Source organism: Thunnus thynnus, chromosome 4, assembly GCF_963924715.1.
Source record: "Thunnus thynnus chromosome 4, fThuThy2.1, whole genome shotgun sequence".
NCBI classification, from domain to species: domain Eukaryota; kingdom Metazoa; phylum Chordata; class Actinopteri; order Scombriformes; family Scombridae; genus Thunnus; species Thunnus thynnus.
The window spans coordinates 6,769,550-6,790,211 of record NC_089520.1 but is presented as its reverse complement, the minus strand read 5'-3'; the positions used below and the strand labels follow the sequence as shown (position 1 = coordinate 6,790,211).

At 36.9% G+C, this 20,662-nt stretch overlaps 1 protein-coding gene across 2 annotated transcripts in view; it reads left to right on the top strand.

Moving 5' to 3' along the window:
• Window positions 1-13,704, top strand: part of raly (RALY heterogeneous nuclear ribonucleoprotein) — a 147,566-nt gene extending 133,862 nt beyond the window's left edge. For both annotated transcript variants that reach the window (XM_067586317.1, XM_067586315.1), the window contains one exon: window positions 9,302-13,704. The gene's annotated coding sequence lies outside the window, so the exon portion shown is untranslated. The remainder of the gene's footprint in view (window positions 1-9,301) is intronic.
• The last annotated feature ends 6,958 nt before the right edge of the window (window positions 13,705-20,662 follow it).

Genomic DNA, 20,662 nt, shown 5'->3' with positions numbered 1-20,662 from the left:
GATTCAAGGTCTTTCCAGGAAGAGGCCAACAGCAGTTTGTAACAAAAGTGCACACTTCCTCACAAAGATTATGTGTTGGGATAAAATATAACGTCAAGGATACATTTCTCTGCCAAGAGAGGGCTTAATGATAATACCAAGGATTGGACACTGTAGTTACATGCGTCTGTAAAGTGACGTGTGAGCTGAACCCTTGGCTTATTTTTGTTACAGTCGGGTAAAGGTCAGGTTAAAGGACCATACCAATGTTTTTGCATGTTTTATTCAATTTACAAGACATAAGCTATTACAGCACTGCTCATACTCGATAACATAACTGAAAAGAATAAATTCACACACTGGAGATGCAGTTTTGAGCTGGCAAAGTGGCATTTTCTCAAGGCTCAGTCAGGTTTTTTTTTCTTCACCTGTTCAGCAGATTGGTAACTTATAATCAGGGAGAGTGTCACAGTCAACTGTGCATTTCAATATTTGTGTGAAGATTAACCTTGTTTTGAGCTCTCTGCTGCCTGTCTGCTCAAAGCAAGTCAAAGGTGCAACACACACCTGTTTTCTGATATTTTTGTCACTTCAGTTGATGGAGGCGCCCTCATAAAGACTTTCCAAACTGACTCAAAACTCTTTTATGCAAGTTAAGAATTTATTTAACATTAATATCTGGGTGTCTAGACATCTTTTGATCACAAATCAGTTCTGTGGCATTGATTTGTGTAGTTTGACCAGCACATCACAGCACAGATCTCCCATCGGACATACTCCTGTGGAGTTTAAAGGAGAGATTTGCTTTCTCCAATTTTTTCCCTCAGTTAAGTTAAGACCAGAGGCATGGACTTGGATGGATTCTTCTTATTATTTAGCAAAGTGATGAATTGCCCCTCTGCAATTCTTTTACGTCCCTTACTCACTGATGTTTTAGGAGCGAAAACATCTCTCCTACTTAAAGAGAAAGCCGTTGTTGGAAAAGTCCTTGGACTCCATCCACACAGTTATTATTACAGTATTTCTTCTGACAACAGTCCATTGTTTTCACTTCCTTTATTTACAGCCTATGATAGAGTCATCTTAGCTAGTTGTGCCATATTATTTATAGATATGCCATCAATTGACTTGTCAGTGGCATTGTACATGACAGTTTTTGCTTGTATGTCCATTTCAAATACAGCAAATATTTGTATTTGAATGATAGAGAATTGTCAGTGATGCAGAGATGGAGACCAAAGTGTTCAATATTAAATTAAAAAGACATTATAAAATAAATAATGATATGAGTAAATGCAGAAGAAATATACAAAATAACCATGACATTTTTGTAGTAATTCAATATAATTTAACATCTCAGACCAATTACAAAATGCTCTTTCATCCTGCTCATTTCAATGATAACGGTTTGTTGCAGGTAATTTTTATTTGATTAAAAGTGTTTACATTATTAGATTATTGTGTCTGTGTTTATATGTTGATTTTTATTTATTTCATAATATCTTATTTATAATTGTCATTTTGGGTCTCCATAAAAATACTGTATAGTTAGCTGTTGGCTACATCTAAGCCCTGTTTTGTTTTGTTTTTTACATTTTGAGAAATCTGCACTATGAAAGGTGATGCTGCATTATCTTCCAGCAGTTCCTGATTGCACCATAACAATCGATTATATTGATACTAAAGTTCAAAACATGATGATTATTAAGTTAAGTATTTTTATACAATTTAAAGAGTAAATTAAGCTGAATTCAGCAGAATGTGTATGATGTATGTGCATTCCTCTTTGACTGTGTTATGACTGCACCTTTCCAGGCAAACTGCATCCATTGGAGTTCAAAAGGGTGATATACTGTTTGGATTTTGCTGATGTGAGGTGAGAGAAATTGCAGTTTCATGTAGGTTAGACAAAAGGAAGGAAGCAGGACATGGTGGTAATGGAGAGCATATGTCAATTATAGTTACATAACATTTTAAGGATACTTTTATCCAAAGTGCTATACAACACCAAGTTAATATATTTTTAGCATGAGAGGAATTTAACCGGCCACACTGGCAGTAAACTCCTCAGGTGAAGTAGAATTTGAAAAAGGTGTAAAAATTCAGCCAAAGAATGAACTCCAGCTGAAGTTTTATCTGAAGGGTGAAATTGATTTATACTCTCTGTGCATGAAAAGCAGCAGGAAAAGCCCTAAAGAACATTGCATCAAACAAACTGCTGCCTTCGTACCCTCCGGTTCCGACAGGACTTGAACGTCTGTGCAGTGAGTTTGACATAGGAGAGTCCCAGCAGGAGTGTGTTTCTGCACTGTGTGGTGTTCCTGACACAAAAGAGAAATACTTTGTTCTCCAGCAGAAGACGCAGCAGCATCACGAAGCCTGATGCTCTTCTAAGTAGAAATGTTGCTGATGACAGTCAGTATTTTTCCACATAGTAGTCTGTTATCTTTATATTGTCCAGCTTCTTCACTTTCTCCACACTTGCACATCAAAGCCTTTATTTGTTCAGGATCACACACCCTGTTCAGATATAACACGCCACGTTATATTTTAAGCATCAAGCCGATCATACTGTTCACACATGGGCCATAACAGCAACACAAAAGCTTGAAAACAAACTGCTGTCAAAGTAAAGTAAGTGTCAAAGTAACAGCAGAAACAGAACAGAAACAGATTCTTGACTACAGACAAAGTCTCCTTCTTAAAATCCACACTAACTGATTTTTTGGCATCTTGGGAGCAGTGAAACAGGGTAAAAACACCTGACACATTATCACCTTATAAAGTTGATGTGGTGAATGTGTTGGCAAATAGTTGCCTTTTTACACATCCAACAGTCATTGAGTCGTGGTTGTGTTGTGTTTTGTGTCTACCTGATGAATGTTAGTTCAATAATCTCTCTCCTTTTAGCTCTAGTTTAGTCTCCATAAAGTGCTGAAAAAAATATCTGGCTCTTGAACATATCAAAAACCTTTTGTTTTCCTTGTTAACTCACTTTTCAGCATTCTTGGTTTTACACCTACTGCATGTTTGTTTAACGTGCATTTCCTGGTGTTGATTAAGTTGGACAGCAGGTTCACAATGTGATGAAGAATGACATGCTTAAGGGATAGTTTCACAATTTTTCAATAGTGTGGAGCCCAAATGAACATTGAAACAGACTTTGCTCTCTGTAGTCATTCCTTCTGTTCATACTGACCATTAGAAGATCCCTTCCAAATTTGCTTTCAATGTAAGTGATGGGGGACAAAATCTACAATTTTCATTTTGTGTAAAAATAAAAATATACTCCAATGTTTGTCTGAAGGTAATATGAAGTTTCAGCCATCAAAATGAGTCAAATCAAGTGGATATATGTATGTTTGGTTTGCACCATAGACTGCAAAAAAATAATGGACATAACCACCGTGACATCACCCATTGGTTTGTGGATTCCCGTTTTGAAGCCTGGAGTTTGGCATTTTGACCGTCGCCATCTTGGATTTTTGGAGCCAGAAGTGACCATATTTGGACAAGAGGGTGGACCTGACTGTAACGCCAGCTGCTAGCTTGGTTAGCATGGTGCATTTAAAGTCTATGGTTTACTGTGATAATGCTAACGCTAATTTTCACTTGCTAAAAACAGGCAACCATTAAAACAAAATGTACTTACTGGAAAAACAGAACTGATCATCTGACTCCTTGGAGGGTCTTTTTGTACAACCAAATGCTGAACAAGACTTTTTTATGCGACCACAATGTCACAATCAACTTTCATGAACTGAAAAAACACTGAAATAGCAATGGCTACAGCTGTGGTTAAGCCATGGTTACGTTACCTAACCAACGTTGTCGCTGTGGTGGTGACTTGTCAATCACAATGTAGCCACACCCTAAAACATACCCTGTCTATTTTATTCTAAACGGGACCATAATTTACAAAATGAACATCATAGCGTATTGAAGAAGACTTGAAACTAGGGATTGAGACCATAAACTAATTAGGAAAGTGTTTACTGAGGTAATGAATGAAGTGAGAAGTTTCTCATACAATTGGACTTCTTTTTGAAGCCAGTGGAGTCGCCCCCTGCTGGCCATTGGAGAGAATGCAGGCTTAAGTTACTTGTGCATTAGTTTAACTTTTCAGACCTGTAAGTATCTATACAAAGTAACAGAAAAAACAACTACTACAAAAGTCAGGTCAGATGACACAAAGAAAGAAAGAAAGCTAAATATAGGAATAGACACATATTTAACACACAGACTACTTTCCTGCTCTGGTCACCATACAGTATCAGTTTCCCATCAGTGCTCACAATTGCCCTTGGGAGCCTGAGCTCCCAAGCACCCACATACAGTAGTCAGCTCAGTTCACAGTGTCAACAGCATCATACACAGTCATGCCAGACGATAAACTGTATTTCCCAGGCAGAAAGACTAACTGCATGTTCAAGTAACACATTGTGTAAATAGGGTCTATGGTGTTTGGTAGAAAGGGACTTGGAGTGCCTCCCACAGGGCAAAAGCTGGAAGAGGCAGTGAATGGGGTGAGGTCAGATTATGATTTTACCCAGCCTCTTTGTTTATGTGTTTGTGGTACAGTGATTAAATTGATGGATGAGGGGAGGCTTTGATCTTGGATGATCTACTGAGTGTGCGCTACAAATATTTGCATGTCTGACGTCCCTGTGCGTGCTGAGCATCTGCGTTTATGCTGCTTTGCCAGTTTGATGAGCTGAGAGGAATAAACTAGGAAGGAATATTTCACCCAGATGCAACAGTATAACTCTACTGCGCAATTTGTGGCCAACGATAAGTTACACTTTTATAACTTGTCAATAGTTATAAAAATATTATTAATATTACTATCTTTTTAGTAATAGTCTTGTATTGAATGTATTTTTTGTTTTTTTACTGTTATTTTGCTGTGATTTTACACTTCAGACATTATGATGTCCAAGGTCCCACTGGGACAATAAAGTCTGTCTTATCTTATCTTATCTTATCTTATCTTATCTTATCTTATCTTATCTTATCTGCAACAAAGGTCCTGTCAGATTCAAAACATGGTTGTTAAAATTATGTGACACTATGTGTCACTTTGTGTCTTAGAACATTACCATGACATCCCAATAACCAGAAACACTTAACAGCTGGCTTAGCACAGTTGTGCCAATGTTGCACCACAACCTCCTAACAGTTTGTAACAACCTGTAGTGCTGACTACGGGTGAAAGGATAGGTTTGCAATTTTTTCAGTCTCTCTTAAGCATTGGTACAATGAGTCTAGTCGGAAATGTCTTGTAATGATGAATTGTTTGTTTTTGAAGATGTTGAGATTGCTGATGTTCAACTCTGTAGTTGGGGAATAGTATTGTTATTCTGAGGTTTTTTTTCTGATTCTAATACTGATGTTTTACCGTGTCAGTTTTCATTGTTAATGTTTTAATTCACCAACACAGATAGCCTCCAGTTAGGGACTACAGATGGAAATTAGTTGTAGCTATCTGGCACAGTAAATGTATTGTGCATTGTCCCTGTTAAATAAACATTGAAATACATAAACAGCCATGCAGAAAAATGCTAACACGTCTTAGTTTAGCGTGTTAGGATGTAATGCTAATCAGCACTAGACAAAAACGACAGCTGTGGATGATGTGAATGTCAAGCATTTTGCAGCGATTTGGTCACAAGCCAAAGTACTGATTCAAATTTTGACCAGATGACAATGCAAGAGGAAAAGTCAGGGGATCACCTAAGTCATGAGGATTTGTCCTCTGGGCACCATGAATGTCTGTGCAAAATTTCATCTTAATCCATTCCATAGTTGCTGAGATATTTTAGTCTGGACCACTGTGGTAGACCGACTGAGAGACCAGCGACCATCAGACATCTTTGTTTTCCATCCATCATAGACTGACAGGACAAACACTGTGTGGACATACTGCAGGCCTGACTGACAAAGCTGCATATTTTCTTGGAATTCATCAATTTATGTTCAACAAGTTAAATATTACCATGGACTGATTTTAAAGCCATTGATCCAAAACTTTATCTCAAATAAGAACATTGCCCTTTTTTTAATGTTGGAGGATTAATTTTGGCATTAAACATCATCTTCTTTAAAAGCAGGAGGAGAAATGAGTGGAAGTGAGTCAGTCTGTCAGAAAGTGATTCAAATATTTTAAACCCAGCATTTCTGATTTACACACCTTCTACAGTTCATCATGTCCAAAGGAACAGTTGTAAATCTGAGCTGGATTCTCTGAATATTTGAAAATGGCTCAGCTCCACTTTGTCAAGCTTTGCAGGATCCTCCAAAATGTCTGTTTCTTCCATCTATCTTTTTCTCTGTCTCTCTTTGTGCAAAATATCAAAGGGAATAATTCAACATTTTAGATGATACTCGTATGGTTCTTCCAGAGTTCAATGAGAAGATCGATATCAATCTTGTCTGTGTGTTAAATACAAAACTGGAGTCAGGATATGGTTAGCCTAGCTTAGCATAAAGACTGGAAGCCAGGAGAAACAGCTACCCTGGCTATTTTTAAAGTAAAAAATGCAACCAACACCTCTATTACTTTAACATGTTACATTGTTATGCGTTTGTCTGTATTTCTTTTCTTCTCAGTCCCGAAAAGAAAGCAAATAAGTTTATTTTCCAAAACGTTGAACTAATCCTTTAAATGTTCAGTTTTAGGGAGAAAACAGTTGGCTGGTTTCTCACACTCTCAAGAATAAAATGATAAACATCAGTTAAAAAGTCAATACTGTCATAATAAGGATGATAGTAAGAGAAGTAGATGATTTTAGAAATAATATACATTTACACCTTTCACTTTCACAGCTTCTAACACACAGAGGAGACTTTTTTTACCCTGCTCTTAATGAGAAAAACTGTTGTAAACAGAAAAACTATTTAAGCTGGAATCAATCTGCAAATCAAGACCTGAGAGCTAACAGGAACAGACAGGTACTGAGAGCACAAAACAAGTTTTCAGTGAAAATAACTGATTTTGTGCCCATAAACTTCAAAACATCTTCCCAAAGCTTTCTCTAACTGTTAATGATGAAGTGAGCTGTTGAAACACTTCAGCTGTTTATGTTTATACCCATCCCACATATTTTATTGTGCCTGTCCAAATTGACCTTCTATGAGGCTGTGGGACAGAAAGGAGCCGCTGGGCTCCCATTAACTTCCCGTTTCTCTGACTCTTTTTGCATAGGATAGCGTTTGTCTATGCTGAAATACTGCCTGGCTCAAGATTTACCATGGAGTATGTTGATTAAACACAATTATTTAGGAATATACAACTTGTAAAGACAAAACTGAATCAATTAAGTCCTTAATACCCACAGGATCAAGTTATAATGTAGGACCCACCTTAAGGACCATACCATGTCAGTTGATATTATGCTTTAGCAGTGAATATTCACAAAATAAATAAATAAATAACTGCCTGCCAAAAATTCTAGTCTTGTTTGTTTTTTTTTTAGTTTTTTCATTTCTTTCAGTCTATTGTTTCATTTATATATTTCCTTGTTTCAGTCTCAGTTTTATGTAAACCTTGTGTGTGAAATTTGCCATTAAAAAGTTGTCTTGCCTTGTAGACAAATTAACAAGTTGATTGAGCAGACAGATCAGTAGCCTGATGTTACTTAAAGGGGATGTATCATGCACATTTCCAGGTGTATATTTATATTCTGGGGCTCTACTAGAATATTTTTGCATCATTTACAGTTCAAAAAACTCCTTATTTATCTTATACTAGCTCTGTATGTAGCCCCTCAGTTCAGCCTCTGCCTCTTGTTAATGACTTTGAACTTTACCTCCTGTTGCTTTAAGGCCCCCCTCCTGATGAGCCCACTCTGTTACGATTGGCCAGCTCTTGGAAGCTGCCCCCTCAGCAGACTTCTGCCGGCTCTGGATGATACGTAAACAAATAATAGTAGTTGGCTTTCACTTTGTTTTCTCGTTATTTACTCAAAAATTGAAACTTCTCAATGACATGTTTGAGCCTGAATCCGATCCAAAATATGCGAGTGGACAATTTGAACAACACATGGAACAACTTTAGCAACAACCTTAACAGCAAAGACTACAGAACGGACGGCTGTTTGTAGCCACGCATGAATAATCTGATGCCATCACGAGTAGGAAGTAGAGGTAACACTACAACAGAGCGTACGTTCACTTCAAGTTTTAGAGCTTTGACCATGTTTAACATAGACATCTGACATCATAAAAGTATGCTGTATAAATGACAGAAAATCACAAAAAGCATTATATGTGCCTTTTAAGCCCTTTTCAGACATGAGACTCTGATCTAATTCCTATTTGCCCGAGTCACACCATAAGGGGTAAAAAAGACAAGAAGCTCAACAACTTTAATTTGGCTTTTTAACAGTGTTTCATAGAGTATTAAAAATTATTTTATTGTATTTGTACATGGCAAGGCAAGTTTTTAACAACACAAAACATCAAAGGCATTGAGAAAAGAAACACAATGCAATATAAAAAGACAATAAAAAATACATAAATAGGATTTGAAAGGAATTAAATAAAATAGAAGATAAAATAAGGTAAAACAGAATAAAATAGGTTGATTAGGAGAATAAAAAATTACATTAGAGTGCAAGATTAGATTAGACTGACCCAAATTTGATTTAATAAAAGGCAGCAGCGAACAGAAAAGCCTTCAGCCTTGATTTAAAAGAACTGAGAGTTGGAGCAGACCTCAAATTTTCTGGGAGTTTGTTCCAGATATGTGGTGCATTAAAAGTGAATGCTGCCTCTCCATGTTTAGTTTTGGCTCTGGGGACAAAAAGCAGACCTGTCTCAGATGATCAGAGAAGTCTGGCTGGTTCATAACGTAGCAGCAGATCAGAAATGTATTTTGGTCCTAAACCATGCAGTGCTTTATAAACCAACAACACATTTTAAAATCAATTCTTTGACAAACAGGAAGCCGATTTGCTGCTGAACGTTGAGATAATAAATGTATTACAGTGATATTAGAGGTGATATATCATCTGATTAATGTCAAAGTGCATGTCTGAAAGGAGCTGTTATGATGCTTCACTCCCACTTTTTTTGAGAAAACATTTCACTTTGTGGGCCCAAAATCTTTTTTGCTGTCTTATATAAAAAACCACACCACTTCCTGCTTTGCTGCTGAATGTCATTTCAAGCAGTTTGTACTTTTTCAGAGGACGGCAGTCTTGTACAAAATCTGTCCTTGTAATCTTGATTTGTGATTGTGATTGATTATTGCAAATGTTTGTTTTGCAGTTAATCTGTGTTTCTGTCAATAATGACCTTGTGTCTGTTTCCTGTCTTTCAGGTAGTGTGAACTGAGAGACAGAAAGAGAGAGAGAGAGAGAGAGAGCCATGGACAGACAGAGAACTGGATAACAGCACAGGAAGGCCATCAAACAGCAGGGAGCGGGACACACACACACAGACACACATACACACAACCCTAAAAACACAGCAGAGAGAAAGACTTGACACTTTGTTAGAGCCACAGGAAGATACTAAAACAGCAGGGTACTGCCAGAACACATCATAAACTGATGAGTTACACACACGCACACGCACAGATGAAAAAATGGAGACAGACTCGATGCTGTATCAGAGCCACAGGGAGATAGTAAAACAGCAGGCTGCTGTCAAAATGCATCTTAAACTGACGGGTCTTACACACACACACAAAAACACACACACACAGAAGCTCTGCAGTTGACGGCAGCCACGTTTAGGAAAGCCGGAGCTCATCAGAACATTATCTGCTGCTTCACAGGACTTTAAACAACATGACTGAACAGGCAACATACTGTGGCAGAGCTGGTTGTTGATTGAAAACTTCATAGTGCAGATTCTTTTTAAATGAAAAACAAATTGCAAAAATAAACTGACAATGCACTGTAGGGCTGGGCTAAAACAAACAACATGATATTCATCAAATTTTTACAATGTTAATTTAAATAAACATCACAATTTAGCGGATTAAGACGGAGTCACGATAATCAAAATAATCAAATTAATGTTGAATGGGAAACATTTTCTTTTATGGTTACATAAACTATATCTGCCGGGCATAAGCCTGGAGCGGTGAGTCACAATTTTTGAAAAATCTATTTTATAACGCCATTCCTCATGAGCCTATCATAAAGCTCAGACTTTCGTCTTTTCAGCAGCCCTCACCCCTTTACGATATGTGTTATGACATAGCAAAAGGCATTTCTGGCAATCAGCTAGGCTAAAGACGAGGCTTACCTGGTCTGTGGCAGGCCATATTTTAGCCTTTATCATGGCTCAAAAACTGACATCCATAGAAAAATATGGTCTCATCTTAAACCGGAGCATCTGCAGATTAATTCCGTACCTGATATGTTATGATCCACTAAAGTTACGAGATGAATGAATCCCTGTTTTTGTTATCTTCGCCACCATCTTGGCTGTACACTCCTGGCAGAGATCTGCACTTTACTGAGTGCACTCTTCTAGTTTCAGAATGTTTTCCTAAGAAGTTGCCTGGAATTAAATATGTCTTTGAATTGATTAATTACAGTAGCATAAGAGTCTTTTAATCCATGCACAGCGAGTCAGCTGTGCAAATATGTGAAATTTGTCTACAAGCAATTATATAATTCAACATACTATGTATGAATTGTTTCTAGTGACAAATTAAAATTACTTGGGCTTTTTCCAGCTGCTCTTTTAAGAATAACAATATGATAAATAACAGTATCATTAGGACATTATGGAAATGTAAAATATTGCATTACCTTTAAATGCAATTTATATTTCCCACTGTTATATCATACAATGAATCACATGTATAAAACAAAAACTTTAAGAACACATTTTATTAATTACAATTGGAACATATGATGATGATACTTTTGCACTAAAAGTTGATACATTTATGATAATATTGAAATATTGCCCAGCTCTAATGTAGTGTATTAAACAGCAGGATGTTTGGTAACTCGTCCAAATACGTCTTTCAAAATGATTTGAAAATGTTAATAAAACCTGTTTTTGTCACATTTCTCAGATGGCGTGATAGTAATGTATTAATGCAATCACTCTGGTTATTAATACTATTACATTATCAGAAATAAGTGACCCCATCACGTAATAATCACATTTTTAAGCTGGGATGGAACTTTATCACTTCAGTCCAACAATGGATCATTTCTCAACCTTGGAGTCAGGACCCCACATGGAGTTGTTTGTTATTCAGAGGTGGTTACATAAGATTTTTCTAAAACTTTAATTTATTTGGCATTTATTATGAACAAATGTTCATTGTCTTAAAGTTATATTTTCATTTGTTACAACTTTGATTTGTTTTCAAATGATTACTTGTGCATTTGAGTATATAGTGAGTTATGAACAAATAACATATGGGGTTTTATTACACATGAATCTACACAACCTTGAAAAAGGTTCAAATCAACAAAAATAAAGATCAATTTTGGAAATATGAGGCTTTCATACAAACATAACAAAACCCCTAATGTTTTATGTGATGACATCACTATGCAAAGCTCTGTTCAATGACCTCTGAAGCTGTCTGAAACACTTGTGCAAAACCTGTTTTGCCTGTTTGTTTGTTTTTTGTTACTATTATTATATCATTAGTTTTTATTTTAATTGTTATTATTATTATTATTATTCGTATTGTTGTTGTTGTTGTTGTTGTTGTAGAAGTGAAAAGCAGTGAAATTAAATTTGCTCATTACACAAGACATTGGTCCACATTGGCTACATTCATATGCACAGTAAATATCATACTTGTAGTTTGCGTGTTTCAGTCTACAAACTGCTAAACTTCATATGGCTGCTGATAGTTTTTTTTTTTAAAACATACCATAAGTTTTTAGATAAGTTTGCTTCCTTCCAAGCAGCCACTGGTTTTACTTCAGTGTATTACATTATGAAAATAATCTTAAAAGACATGAAACTTGTTTTACAGGTCATCAATCATAAGGTTTATTTTGGTTAAAGTTGTATTAAGGTTGCCTTTGCTGCAGTTTTCAAACTTCTTGTTGGTGTGTTCAAGGATACTTCAACATCTGGAAATGGAAACTCATTTGCTGAAAGCATTACTCGCAGGAGTGAATTTAGTCTTTTTGCTGTTCAGTTTTCACAAATGTCCCTAATTTAAGTGAACAACCCACAACAATAACATCAAACAACAACAACATAAAATACATGACATTGAATTGAGGGTGTTGGGTGGCATAGCATTACTATGAAAGCATATTACGAGTTTGTAGGCAGTAAGGTAAGGTAATTCAACCTTGTCTCCTAGAAATTAGGTTCAGATACTAAACGAAACTGTTCCCAATCACTTTGCACTGACAAACATAATTGCTGCCTGCATTATGTTCACAGATTTTTTTCTAACGAATGATGCTACATTTATATATCGCTCTTAAGTTTCACGATCTTTCCCTAACTGTAACCAAGTGCTGCCAGTGTCTGGCAGTAAACATAACCATAAAAAGTTTAATATTGCTATGGTTTCTACTAGTGAATATTTTACTGCAAGATCAGATATTTTGGTGAGAAAAAAAAATTAGGTATGTTGTATGTGAACATTTCACTCATACACTTGCCAAATACGTTAATTAACATTTTCTCATATGTTGAGGGAAAATCTGATTCAGCCAGCATTACGTTTCTAGCAAAATGTATTTGCTGTTACAATTTAGTTGTATATAAATTTAATTTCTAGGAGACAGGGTTGAGTAATTTTGCAAGAGCTGAAGTCCTCAGTATGTTGCCACTGTGTTGTACATTTCAGTAATAACAGGTTGAAGTGATGGATGAAGACATGGAAGGAGTTCTGCTGCTGCTGTTCATAATGTGAATTAGTCTCGTCGCTATTTTTTCTGTTGTACTCTTTCCAATGTGACAGAATGGGAGGCCAACTTACTTGATATTGATCTTCTATTGATGGTTAGTGTTTAAATTGCTCAAATGTTTCTGGGTCAAACTGACTTGGAAGACAAGTGCATTTCCCCCCAAAAATTGAGTATTCCCACAAACTTAACAGCTCCAGGAGAAGCTAAAGTTTGTAGAAGCCAGCGAATAGCTGCTTGATAGTTGTCCTGATTAGGGAGTGAAAATAACTGATAAACCAAACTTTTTTGTTCAGTTTAGGATTGACTTGCCATATTTACAGTAAATCTGTTTATGGTGCTACATTTATATTTATATACTTGTTAAAATCCCGTGCACAACCAGCCATTACAGAAGGTTTACTAAGATTTTTTACACGTCAGTTTATGTAAAGAGCTACTGTAAAAAGAGCTGAACAGATGAACGTTCAACCAAAACATGGTACTGCAGACGATCAGATTTATCTTTGACTTTACTTTTCCCTCCCAAATAAGCAGCTCAGGAATGTTGGGCTTGAATTGGACTTCCTTAAACCAACCTTAAGGCTATTGTTTAACCACCTTTACCTTTGAAGGTAAATATGTACCGTAGGCTCTCTCTCTCCTCTGTTTTTAGCTCACTTCCTCAGTCCTCCTATTTCTTCCACCCTCCTCTTCTTTACACTTTTCCTTCCTCCTTCCTTTTGTCCGCCTTTTCCCTGTTTTCCCCCCTCTTGTCCCTGTCTAATTTTTATGATGTTAAATAAGCTTTGCTGTTATTTTTAATGATTGGTGCATACTGTGCGATGAAGGTAATAATGCTGACTCCTCTGTCTCCAATGAGAAGGTGCCAGAGGCCTTTACAACACATGTAAATAATCCAAATAAAAAAATTGGAACTTGTGACCGTTGTCCAACGCCTTTTATGATCACAGGCCATAACCTGAAAACTATCCTATGAATCAAACCTTTTTCTATTTCTTCCTCTGCTATTTTAATTCCCTTTAAAACAACTTCTCTACATCTTTTCTCAACTCTTCTTTCTTTACTCTCACACTTGTCCATCACAAACATTATCTTAAGTAACAGGTATGCATCTTCGGTTGACAGAGCTGCACAGTTAATAATAGAAACAGTCATTAACTTGGTTAAACTACTTAATGGAGATTATTTGGTTTTAAAATCAATGACAGATACAGACTTCGACAAGTCTGCCTCTGTGCACAAACATAAAGTAAAAGTAAGGAATTGTAATTGTAATCCACCACTCTCTAGCGAGTTTCACCTCTATGCTTAGAAAGTAAGTCGCACTATATTACTATTTCAATAGCACAAAACCCATCATTACATGAATTGTAGCAAATGCAATTTCACAATCTTACAATTTGATTGGTGTTCATTTTTTGCATCACAATTCAATTCAAAATTGATTCTGAATTATTACCAACAACATGTTTCAAGCAGCATGCTTTGTCAATGTTACTATCAGACATAAAGACTGATTTAACTGCCAGTTATGTTTCAGACTGCAGCCCTCTAAAATCATGAGTAAATTCCTGTTAACCCATAGTGTGGCCAGAAAAAAAGCACATTGTATGAGTCTCCCAGAAATTATACTTTCATACACTACTAAATTGCAACAGCAAATACATTTTGCTAGAAAAAATGTTGTTGATATGAACAACTATGATTAACTAATTATGAAAATGTATTTGGAAAGTTGCAAAAATGTTGATACTGAGGGTATGAGTGAAATGTTCAATGACAATGTAGTTATTTTTTTCCCACCAAAATATCTGATCTTGATTGCTGGCAACACTTGGTTAAAGGGGACATATTATGTACATTTACATGTCTATATTTTAGATCTGGGGCTTTACTGGAATATGTTTGCATGATTGACAGTTTTAAAAAACTCCTTATTTATCTTATACTGACCCTTTGCACAACCCCTCAGTTCAGCCTCTGTCTGAAACAGGCCGTTATAGCTCCTGTCTCTTTAAGGCCCCCCTCACGATGAGCCCACTCTGCTCTGATTGGTTAGCTTCCGGAAGCTGTGTCACGGTCGACGTCCGGCCACTCGGGAGGCTACATCAACAAACCATGAAAGAAACTATAGTAGTAGAATTTCACTATTCTCATTCTTTATTCAAAATGTCAACTCAAATAAATCCATATATGTTCGAGCTGATGGGCTGCATAAATGAGATAAATAAGGAGTTTTTCAAACTGTAAGCCATGCAAAGATATTCCAGTAGAGCCACAGAATAAAATGCCAAAATATGAAAGTGGACAATGCAAACAACACATTGAAAAACCTTAGCAAGAACTTTAACCCTCCTGTTGTCCTTGGGTCAATTTTGACCCAGGAGGACAACAAAACAGTATCCTGACTAAGAAATTATGAATTATTTTAACTATAGTTGAGATCAGAGGAAAATATGTTGATGGATTATGGTAGACTGATATATATAAAAGTCTAGTCAGGATACTGTTTTAAAACCATTTCAGTTTTTTTGATGACAGCACATAATGACACCTGTTGTCCTCCCGGGTCAAAATTGACACGAGGACAACAGGAGGGTTAAGCAACCAAAGCTACAGAACAGAAGGCCATTTATGGGCATTTGTGACAAGCTGACATCAGCTCATTGGACAGGTAGAAAACAACATTGCAAACGAAGTGTTCAGAGCAGGTTGAAGCCCTGACTTCTGACTTGCAGGGAAAAGGTAACTGACTTTTGGAATTTTGGCCATGTTTAGCATATATATCCAACATCATAACAGTATAAAATATAAATAACAGAAAACAAGAAAAAACATAATATGTCCCCTTCAACGTTAGAGAAAGATGATCTGCTTTAATACAGAAAAAAGTCTGCAATAACTTGAAGCACAACATTTTTATTAACATTTAAATGAAACCACAATCTTCCACTAAAGCGCTTTTGTTGTCTAAACATAACCACATGCAGGACTCAGGATGCAAATCCAGGTCTCTAGTGTCAGAATCCTGTATCTTGTAACCCCCACTCATCTCAACCTCCTCCCTCCGACTTGAGTGTGATATATAATATATATTTTTCGAAAAAACATTGCCTGTGAACATAATCCAGGCAGTTCAATAATGCAACATAGCCGGGAAAATAATTTGGTTGTATAAGAACGTAATTTCAAGGAGACATGGTTGGTCATCCGCGGATTTAATTTGTTTATTCACTACACCTAAAGGGGCATTCCACAGATTTTACATGTGAAGGTCATAATTTTTTCATCATGAGGAGTACTACACAGCCTGTGAACATAGTTGTAATATCTTCTGTGGCTCTGGAGGAGCTTTCTAAGAAAATAAACCCCATATAATATCATTACGGTTAGCTCACCTACAGCTTAGACACTACAAATTTGTAACAGCCTGGGGTGCGGAGTTTGTGCGGCATGGAGTTACAAAGACATGGGCAATTAGTAGGCAGGGAGGGTTTAATGAAAGAAGCTTTAGCCATAAGAGCTATAATTTCTCTACATTTGATCACTCCTCTGTTTTCTTTTTAAAAATCTGTCTCTTCGAATTCCCCAAACTTTATAAAAGTGAAAGACTACATTTCTGGAATACCTCTTCAATTGGCATAGTTGATAGCTTGTTGAAATGAGAAGCAGAGCTTGTAGAGAGCTGGTGTCTTGATAAAACACAGAATCTTGTTTCTCATACCTGCTTTCTTGAATTAATAATTTATGATGTAGGGTGCTGACAGAAGGGCTTTGCTGTTGCTGAGAGAGATAAGCTCAATTTGTAATCCACCAGAATGCTTATTTAAGAGCCAACTCATAAATCTCATCTTATATAAAGGGGGTGATAAACAGGAGTTTTGAGCTCACTGTGTCTGCCTCTGCCTGAGTGACAGTTTGTAGGTTTTAGGTCCAAATTAGGAAAACCTGAACAATTTTATCGATGTATATTGGTTCTGCTTGGATGAAAAAACATATAAGGTGACCTCTACACAGCACTGAGGAACAAGATAACTGTCAGGTGCTGAATACCTCTTGGCTTTTATATAATCATCTTCATAGTTGATTGTACAGAAAAATATACAGATGTATTTAATCTTCAGCATTGGAACTGCTTAAAGGACAGGTTCACTATTTTTCAAGTATGTCTTACTCAGGTGCCCAACTTAACATTGAAATAGGTTTTTCTTGCCATAATCATGCCCCCTGTTCATACTGGCCATTAGAAGATCCTTTCATAATGCACTTAAAATGGAAGTGATGGGGGCCAAAACCCACAAGTCTCCTTTTGCTACATAACATGCGTTTTAAAAATTTTCTGTCATTTATATAGTCTACTGTTATGATGTCCAATGTCTATGTTAAACATGGTCAAAATTCCCAAAACTTGAGTTGGATGTATGTAAAAATGTTCCCTGAAAGTCAAAAGCCAGAGCTTCAGCCTGCTGTGAACGCTATGTTTGCAAAGTTACAGTACCTCTACTTCCACATCAAACTGACATCAGTCAATCACACATGCCCACAAATGGCCGTCTATTGGTAGCATTGGTTTTTATTTACTATAAATCATGCAAAGATATTCCAGTAGAGCCCCAAAATATAAATATAGACCTGGAAATGTGCATAATACATCCCTTTAAGGCAAATTTGGGTAAATTGGTGAAAAGAGAGGATTGTAAACTCTGCAGAGAGAGAGCTAGAAGCTAAAACCTGAGTTATAATAGCCCCTCATTCATGCCACACCGCTCAATTTTCCTTTGGCTGTTTTTGGCCCCCTTGACTCAAAAAGATGTGTTTTACTTATTGTTGCTCCTCCTGGATGTTTAACCTTCACTGTGCAGTGTTTGTCACTAAAAGGTTGTTTTCACATTAATTTGCTGAAGGGCGAAACTTTCTTCGTGCTCACCTCAAATCTCAGTTTAAGACCTCCAAGAATGATTTTGTGGCATCTTTACTTGTTTGGATGCCAATCTTGGTCCAAAATGCAACATGCACAAGTGTGTGAACGTTGAAACCTCCAGTGCACATTAACTGAGAAGCAATATTTCAGTGAAGTGGGAGACAACTTGCATATTTGCATATTCATACACTTTTCAATGAGAGAGAATGACTCATGTGCTTTGAAGAATTTGTATAATTTTTATTAATGGAAAAACAATAGAAATTATTCAGCAGTTTGTTTTTATATGTCCGAAAACATGCCTGAAGGTGGCCTTTTATGATCACTTTCACACTGCTCACACACAGTTGCAGTCGTAAAAATGTAACGTGTGAAATAATCAAACAAGTGATTGGATCACATAGCATGCAATTAGAATCTTTAATCACCAGACACTGTATGATTTTATAACTGTCAACAGCAATTGAACCTGACTCAAAAAGTAATGGTTCACGGGCAACTTGGTGAGATCAGACACAAGAGCCAAAATTAGAGCTATAAATGCCCCAGTGATTGTATTGTGTGTCAGAACCCTCTAAGAAAGGAAAGATAAATATCTATTTTACTCCTGTGGGAAGATTGCTTGATGGCATCTACTTAAAACACTTCCATCATTTTCAAAATCTCAGGGCTACATAGAACAAAAACTTGCTTGAGTTTCCACTCTCAAAACTGCCCTCATGTGCCTGAGAGCTTTGAAAGCATACTGGCTGTCAACAATTTGAACCTGCGACCTCTGCATCTGTAAACACTTGAGATCTTGAACTAATTAAATGTTTTCAAAATTTCTTTGCAGTCCTTCATCACCATATTGACTTTCAGACAGCACTTCAAATTGGAGGCAGGATCTGAACCCACAACCTTGACACCTGTACACGCTTAACAGCTGATCCACTGTTAGTCCCTCTGTACCTATTATCTTAGAGATATTTTAAAACCTGTCATCTGCATGTACTTGAGACTGGGAAACACATGGATTTCCATACTTGAATGCATGATGTAGCTTATTAAACCCCTGGAGATTAATTGTTTAAACTTGGTCTCTTTGGGCTCTTATTTTTTCCCTCTGGCTGCTACTTCTCTTGTTAAACCAAAATATTTAATGCGATGTAATGTAGTGTATTGCTTCATCTAACACAGCAATTCCACCAATTAAGCTGACTGAAGTTTGGTTGGACATAATGAGTTAAAGTAAACCAGATGAAAATAATACAAATGGGTGAAGGCGAGGGGAGAGAAGGAGAAAGAATGGCTGACTGACATTAGCTTTTATAGTCTTGCAGCCAGACAAGGTGGTCCAAATTATGAAGACTATCCACTCCTCAAGTTTCTGCAGGGAGAGGATAGACATCTCTGTCCAGAGTAGTGCTAGCATAAAATGAACGAACAAATCCAAAGTGCCAATTCATTTGTGGGTTCCATATGTATCAGGTCTGTAAGCTACTGATATGTACTGCGTACTCAAACTCTAAAGCCCTCGTTTTCTCATGCATACTTTGTTTTATATGTCACCAGACAAACTGCCAGTGATAAAAACCTGAAGCATTACAACCTTAAACTATCAAACACTTAGTCGAGTGTTGTGTGACAATGTTTAGCTTGTTTTAAGCAGTGCAGGTGGTGACTGACTGACACATGACACTGTGCACATGCTTCGCTACTGTGCTGAGACCGTTCTGTACAAAAAACTTATAAACTCGACTCAGCTGCTGCTGATACTAATAGCAGCTCTCATACAGACTCGCTGCCCTCGACACAAAATTCAAGATTAAAAATTCAAGATTCAAGACTTAATTTGCCATTTTCTCAGGTACAGGTGTACAAGGGCATTGGAATTCTTGTGCGGATCTCTCAGTCAAGTAATAAAAAATACAATAAAGACATAGACATAATAATGAATACGTAAAGTAATAAAAATACAATAAAATATTAAATAAAATATTCACATATTAATAAAAAAGACAACACAATTAACAGATAATAAAAGATGTACATAGTAAAGTATAAAAAAGTATAAAGACTAAAGGCAGGCAGGGTATTTCACACCAGCTTGAATGTCTTTTGCAGGTAGTCTGATGACCATTGGGAAGAAATAGTTGTGGAAGCACTTCCTGTTTGTTTTGATGCTCACTGTTCGGTGGTATCTTAGCTGGTGTCTGGAGTTTCTCCACCTAAACAGAGATTGTCCAGGATGATGTGGGTCTCTGAGAATGGCCCGCAGTTTGTTCCTGCAGATTACAGCAGAGCATAACAAGCAAACCTATGCTGTTGGTTATTGCCAGACTGGAAGGCCATGTTGCATTCCCTGATCTTAACTTGGACATCTTGATTAAACATAGTTTCTGATTAGGAAAAACCCGGATAGTCCTGAGAGACACACACATGGATGTACACCAGCTAATGTAACTGCTAACAGTCTCTGTACATTTGTGGATGTTGTCTGTGGCCTCCCTAAACACTCCTATGTCAGTTGTCTCAAAGCAGTCCTGGAGTTCCGCCAATGCATTTTCTGACCACTTTTGCACCACTTTTGCACAGTCCTGACTGTGATTGGTTCAGCTTTAAGCTCCTTGGTATGTGGGGCTGCAGCATGATGGTTATGTGGTCAGATTTACCAAAGTTAAACTCGGGGACTGCCTTTTTGATATTACTGTAGCATTGGTCCAGTGCGTTATTTCCCCTGGTAAGAAAGGTGATATATTGTTCATATTTTGGCAAAACAGACTTCAGATTGCAATTATTCTCCTAGCACAATGACGACAGCATCAGTGCTTACAGACCATGCTGTAGCTTCGCATGTTACACTGCGGTGAGCGTCATCTTGAACAACAGAGACATCCCATACATTCTGATCTACTGTTTG